The sequence below is a fragment of the Aplysia californica genome, unplaced genomic scaffold, assembly GCF_000002075.1.
Source record: "Aplysia californica isolate F4 #8 unplaced genomic scaffold, AplCal3.0 scaffold00202, whole genome shotgun sequence".
Lineage (NCBI taxonomy): Eukaryota > Metazoa > Mollusca > Gastropoda > Aplysiida > Aplysiidae > Aplysia > Aplysia californica.
Genome location: NW_004797472.1, coordinates 447,391 through 452,794, shown reverse-complemented (window position 1 = coordinate 452,794; position 5,404 = coordinate 447,391).

Genomic DNA, 5,404 nt, shown 5'->3' with positions numbered 1-5,404 from the left:
GTTAAACTCGGAGGTCCCGCCTCTTATATAACCTGACTGTGTTGATAGGTGCGTTAAACCTATACCATTTCACCATTTTTAGTGTTATAAGTGTAACTCATGGCGATATATATATATATATATATATATATTGACAGAAGACATAAATATTATATCTGGTAAATAGCTTAGCGATAATCGTGGAAGAAACGAACTACCCTTATGTTTCCCAGTGTTGGTCAACAACATTAGGATGTCGATTGAAGAGTTTTGTTTGCAAAAGTAAAAATGTAAAGCAACAATGTTAATACGGCAAACAAAGCCAACACGAAGATCTCGAGCAGTAGATTTATTCAGAAGTCAACGGCAGGTAAGGTGTTCAGGTGACATGACACATGAAGAAATTAGCTGTAATAGCAAGATACAGAGAAACCTCCCATGGCTACGTCACATTTCTGTTGGCCATAACGGCTCTTACAATCGTTGTACCAGTCGCTGAACTTGCTGTTACAGCTGGAGAATGACGTAGCACTGGCAGCGGCGATCAGAGCCAGGACGACGAGAACGACAATGACGGTGTTGTTCATCTTGATTGGTTGGTGTTGAACTGGAAAACGACACCGACCAAAAATTACAATTAGAAAATACATATGGCTCCATTCTAAAGTACAGGAAAGTTGAAATGATAATTATTATTATTCTTACAATAAAACACATTATACAAGATTAAAGCTTACGTGATAATAATGTGTGCGATGTCATACTCTTTATATTAGGTCCCAACGCCACTTTACGGGCAAACTTACTGCTTGGAGTGCTGCAGTCTAACCACTAGACATGAGACGAGAATTCCAGAAGGAAGTATCAAGCTGGCAATAGTACAGTATAGTAAGAGGTTTACAATTCTTCTAGACTCGAATAGATCGTTTGGAAGTTGTGGACATGCATTTTTACTTATTATAGCAATACCGTTTTTGGATTAAACTAGTTAATAATCCAGAAAATACTTCTTCCTTCAAATCTGTGAAGAGTAGAGAGAGGAATCCCTTTTTGCCATCCAAACTTGTAAAGAGTAGAGGGAGGCATCTTTTGTAAAAAGAAGAGAGAAGAATTTTTAAAAAAAAGTAGAAAACGGAATCTCATTTTCTTTAAAACATAACAATAGTAGAAATAGACATTTTATTTTCCACCAAACTTGTAGTGTAGAAGATTTTCATCTCACTTCGGAATGCTCAGATGTAGAGATAGAAAACGAACAGATCTCACCTGAAAGGTTCCGACTTGATCAGCAAATATCTGGCTACTAGGAGCTGTGGTGTCGTCTGCAGAAATTGTCCTTCTTTTTATCTGACTGGAGCTCGGGAGTGGGCGTGGTCAAACTGTCTCAACATGTAAGTGATAGGGAGATTTTCATGAGATGATCTGTCTTTGAACTGGGGGAAAACTGTGTTTGTAGGTCTATGTCACAAGATAGAGCATTGGTGTTTATTTCTGACGATATGGAAGTGTGACTTATTTAGTGACAGAGTGGGAGTTGTAGCGAATATTTAACAAGTAGTGCACAGACTTGGCGAGATCTTTCTACCGTGGCAAGTTTGTGAGGGTCTGGAGGGGAGGTTGACTAGGCTAACACAAGAGGTGTTTAACAACACATTCCACAAACTTTTGGGATCTCATTAGCAATGCATAATGTAGACAGTAGCCTATACTTTTTAAAATGAATTGACCAACACTTGAATGTGAATGGTTCTTTGACAGAGACGTGCTAACAGTATTCGATGAGGCTAACTAGAACAGCTGTCTGATTACTTTTATTAATTTTTTTCCTGTCCTCTTGCACTGAAACATGTTGAGATGCTATTGGTCGCTTTTAAGCACAAGGGGGCTATCCCGAAAAATGCTGTGTAGAGAAAATTGACTGTAATATTTTTGGATGTATGAAATATATTTCTGCGTATTTGTTTTCAAATGGATTCGTCTCTGGTTTTGCACACGAGTCAGCTATAACATTGTCTGCCGTATACGTATAAATTACTGACAATTACTTACTCGATTAAAAAGAAATTAAACCGAAATGTTGGCTTGGCTCAGTTGTGCGGATACTGAGATACATGTATGCAGAACACGCCTTTGACGCAAATTTGGGGCGAAATGGACTCATCATCCAGTGCCAGATCTGTGACAGATATCGGCTATCATGGTTTTTTCATTCATTCCTTTGCCCGGATGCTTTAAAAAAAGCTACGTTTCCCTGATCTTTCCCTGTTATCCATTTGTTTTGGTTCTTTAAGTATGTTGTCTGGGCCTACCCCTGCCTCACTTGCCCTCAATTTTGCCAGTGACTATCACATCCAAGTAATGCACACATTTCTGTCTTGACTATTCCATCATTGAAGTGATATACAAATAGTCTATCCCCTGTACAGTGGGCTAACCAACCAAGCTTGTCAACTCTTTATCACCGTGTTAAATAGTCTAGCCTATCCATGTGAGCATTATATCTTAAGCATTTCTACCAAACAGATTGGTACTACATGTATTATGTGGAACAGTACTCAGGTGAAAACTGATACAGTACAGACAAAAATTTGATGAAAAAAACTTAACTGAAATGAAAATATCGCAGTCTTTGGGAACATTTTCATCAGCGATGTACATTGAACTATTCGCTTGACGTATCGGCAATTTTTTGGGTTTTCCCAGTAGAAAACTCTCAAAAGTCTGTAGTTTCTTTAAAAGACAAGAAGAGTTTTCTCTATAACCAAACAAATATACACACCAAAGAAACCAAACTTCTCCTATAGGTAGGGCAGTGCCACTTTTGTTACTGGTCAAGATTTCTGGAAGCCCACGAAATCTGGGTTAGCCCGCTCGTCCTTAAAAGCGACCAATTGTCCGACGTGGGGCAGGTTTGTGGAGGTCTCCGACGTTCCATTTTTTTTTTTTTTTTGGGGGGGGGGGGGGGTTATATTTGTCTTCAAGCCACGGAATCTCGTGTTGTAGTTCTCTGAGGCTGGCTATTATGGCCCTATTCTCAAAAAATGTCAAAGTCATTTCAAAGCCAATAAAATATTGAATTTATGAGGAAATGGTGGTGACTAACATGCTAAGTATGTGGAAAAAATAAGGCTATACGGGGGTGGGGGTGAGGGGTTCTTATGCGATGAAATACAATATATATATGAAGTATAGTTTGAAACGGCTTTATTTCTTGGTCATTCAAATTTACTTAGTAAGATGTTATGTCGGTCGTTACACGTTGAGAGTTGAACATAATCTATTTACCTATCTGTACGTCTAGATGTAAATTAAAAAAAATAAATATTTTACTACCTGGGACCTGCAATTTTACAATTGAACATCCGTACTGACTAAGTTCTAACCAAGCCTAATGGTGATCTGAGAAGTAAGAAACAGCCCTTTTACCATTCCAAAAAAAATATAAATCGACTTAGTAATTTTTTATGTCTGTCGATACACTCCCTGTGTTGGAAACAATCTGGGTTTTTTTTGGTGTATGTCTAATTGTCACTACTAACAAATGTGAGGCAGCGTGGTGGAATCAGGGTCTCATCAATTTTTGGACATGTAGAGTTATTGGTGTCATCTTAAAGCTTGTTCACTTGTGTTTATTTGGGTGAAAAAGATATCCATTTATCTTGAATACAATTTTTCGTTTCTCAGATCACCAATACAATTTGGTAGGTTTTATTCATAAGTTTCTTTGTAAAAATGAAGGTGCCAGGTCGTAAAACAAGGTGATTTGTTAGTTGTAACAATTTGACAGACACGCAAATACACAGATCATTTTCAAAACCGTGAGACTGACCCAAAAAAGCTGCTACGTAGATGTAGATGACAAAAAATAAGGCTGTTTCCAGCCTCTCAGATTATGACTAAGCTTGAGTGCCGTTTTTCTAGTACACATTTGCAGGACCCACGGTGTAAAATAACATGCTTTGTCGGTTGTTACAACTGGGCGCACAAATAAGTAAATAGAATAATATTTTCAACCCTGAGATTGTTACAACCAACAACATCATAATAAGAAATATTGGACGACACAGAAATAAGGCGGCTCCTGGCCTCAAAATTAGGTTTGACTAGATAGAGAGTGATTAGTACAAATAGGCTTGTAAAGTTGCAGGCTCTGGTTGTAAAACAAAGCTATTTGTGAGGCAGCGTGGTGGAATCAGGCTCTCGTCAGAACAATCAAAGTAAAGAAACTTGCATTTTTCTGCTGGTTCGTGAATTTTCATCAAATTTTGTTTTTTGGCTTAACACCGTTCATGCCCATTAAAGAACTCATTTCTGTGTGGATTTTTGTGAAAAACATCAACAAAAAGGCACAAAAAAGTACATTTTCAGTTACCACGGACTCTTAAGCTAAGGAAATAACTAATCTGCGGCGGCCTTTTTCTCATTAATTTTACCTCTGAAAACAAGGGACCCCCACCTTTGTCTTTCTCAAATATCTTGACTTGTATTCAAGACACGATCCGTTTATTTTTGTTCCTGTCTAGTAGCCACAATCCACGAGTAACTTTGTTTTACAACCCCAGTCGTCCTGTAATTAATTTTACAAGCACATTTGCACTGACTGAACTCCAGCCAAGGATTGTGGTGATCTGAGAAGCTAAACAAAAAGCCTAATCTTTTTTGTTATTAAAATGTACTTATGAATTTAATATGTAGGTCGTTACAATCTCAGTGTTGCAACACGATCTGGATTTTTTTCTCTATGTCCTGACGTGACAACTGACAAATAATCTATTTTGCTTTACAACCTGGGTCTGCAATTTTACAATCAGATTTATACTAAGTATACTTTAGACTCAGCCTAGTTTTGATATCAGTTGTTTGAAACTGCCGTATGTCTTTGTAGGATGTCATGATGTGTGTGTCTAGTTGCAACAACCAACAATGCATATGTAGCGTCGGTGGCCAAGTGGTTAGGCTTCCGGACTCGTAATCGTGAGGTTGTGGGTTCGGGGGTTCGAGCTGCGGGCCCAACGTTGTGTCCTTGGGAAATACACTTTACACAAATTTTCCTCACTTCACCCAGGTGGGAATAGATACCCGGCCGTAGACAGCGAATGGTCTTGTCAGTATGTTATTGTTTTAGCACCTATAAATGGCTGCTTCCCGGTATGCTTCCCAGGAAGTTGAGGTTGCTTCAGAATGTTCTCAGGTCTGCTGGAGTAGTAGTATAGATTGTGAAGCACATAGAGCTTGCAGTGGGGCGGGGATTTGCGCTATACAAATTAATGTTATCTATTATTATTATTTTACAACATGGGAACGGCAACTTTACAAACAAAATCTCTCCAAGTCTAGAGGTGACCTGAGGAGCTGGAAATATCCTTACTTCTTTGTCATCTAAGTCTCTCTCTCTCTCTCTCTCTCTCTCTCTCTCTCTCTCTCT